Raw genomic sequence first — 2116 nt, 5'->3', positions numbered from 1 at the left:
ATAATATATGTTCATTCAAAAACAGTTTTTCAATAAATAGAGTTGGAATCAGCTGTGGTAGATATGTGCTCTGACAACATATGAGTTGTGGAGGTGGGGGAACCTTGCACACCTGATGGAAGTTAACACGCTGACGTGTCCAGCGAACTCGTGAACCTCTGAACTACCCTTACAGGCCATGGGTAGCCTCGAATGAGTCTTTCCAAAGACACGTGAAGATCCGGGTTAGAATTGGTCTTCAGTTATCCATGTTTGTCGTAAGAGGCGACTGACGGGATAGGATGCTGAGGCTCGCTGACGTGGTTGTATGTATCCCAATTGATGTCGTCGTATTCCAATTGCGTACATTGATGCTCACGCTGTTAACCACTGGATTGTCTGGTCAAGACTCGAATGTTTACAGACCGACGCCATATGGCTGGAATATTGATGAGTGCGGCGTAAAACTAGACTCACTATCTATCCGTCTGTCTGTCTGTCTGTCTGTCTACAAGAGAAGTTTTTTATGAACATATTTTATCTATGTTTAAAGAGAAGTATTTGTAGAACACAAACATCTATATTATATGAGTACTGCAGTGTTTATAGAACATAAACGTGTGTGCTACAGATAACAAACACACTTGTACTATTAGAGAAGTATAAGTAGAACACAAACATCTATATTATAGGAGTACTGCAGTGTTTATAGAACATAAACGTGTGTGCTACAGATAACAAACACACTTGTACTATTAGAGAAGTATAAGTAGAACACAAACATCTATATTATAGGAGTACTGCAGTGTTTATAGAACATAAACATGTGTGCTACAGATAACAAACACACTTGTACTATTAGAGAAGTATAAGTAGAACACAAACATCTATATTATAGGAGTACTGCAGTGTTTATAGAACATAAACATGTGTGCTACAGATAACAAACACACTTGTACTATTAGAGAAGTATAAGTAGAACACAAACATCTATATTATAGGAGTACTGCAGTGTTTATAGAACATAAACATGTGTGCTACAGATAACAAACACACTTGTACTATTAGAGAAGTATAAGTAGAACACAAACATCTATATTATAGGAGTACTGCAGTGTTTATAGAACATAAACGTGTGTGCTACAGATAACAAACACACTTGTACTATTAGAGAAGTATTTGTAGAACACAAACATCTATATTATAGGAGTACTGCAGTGTTTATAGAACATAAACGTGTGTGCTACAGATAACAAACACACTTGTACTATTAGAGAAGTATAAGTAGAACACAAACATCTATATTATATGAGTACTGCAGTGTTTATAGAACATAAACGTGTGTGCTACAGATAACAAAAACACTTGTACTATTAGAGAAGTGTTTGTCGAACACAAACAACTGCATTATAAGGGTAGTGTTGATAGAACATAAACGTTTGTACTATAAGGGTAGTGTTTATAGAATATAAATATCTATATTATAAGAGTAGTGTTTATAGAACAGAAATGTCTATATTATAAGAGAAGTGTTTATTGAGCATACATATCTGTACTATAAGGGGCGGTGGGGTAGCCTAGTGGTTAAAGCGTTCGCTCGTCACGCCGAAGACCCGGGTTCGATTCCCCACATGGGTACAATGTGTGAAGCCCATTTCTGGTGTTCCCCGCCGTGATATTGCTGGAATATTGCTGGAATATTGCTGGAATGTTGCTAAAAGCGGCGTAAAACCATACTCAGACACTCACTGCTATGTGTAACGCATGGTCGACGCCACAGGTAGTGAGTGAGTTAGTGAGTGAGTTAGTGAGTGAGTATGGTTTATGCCGCTTGCAGCAATATTCCAGCAATAACAATAACTTGTAGCAATAATTTGGTTGTTGTTTTACGCCGCACTCATCAATATTCCAGCTATCTGGTGGCGGTCTGTAAATATTGGTGTCTGGACCAGACAATCCAGTGATCAACATCATCAGCATCGATCTACGTAATTGGGATACGATGACATATGCCAACCAAGTCAGCTAGCCTGACAACCCGATGCGGTTAGTCGCCTCTTACGACAAGCATGATGGCCACATGCAGGCGAGCCATCTATGGACGTCATCAACCTGCCACCATCGGCCGGTCGTTAAA

This window comes from Haliotis rubra, unplaced genomic scaffold (assembly GCF_003918875.1).
Source record: "Haliotis rubra isolate DU_JTF1 unplaced genomic scaffold, ASM391887v1 Scf1673, whole genome shotgun sequence".
Lineage (NCBI taxonomy): Eukaryota > Metazoa > Mollusca > Gastropoda > Lepetellida > Haliotidae > Haliotis > Haliotis rubra.
The sequence above is the reverse complement of the archived record's forward strand: the minus strand, read 5'-3'. Positions refer to the sequence as shown.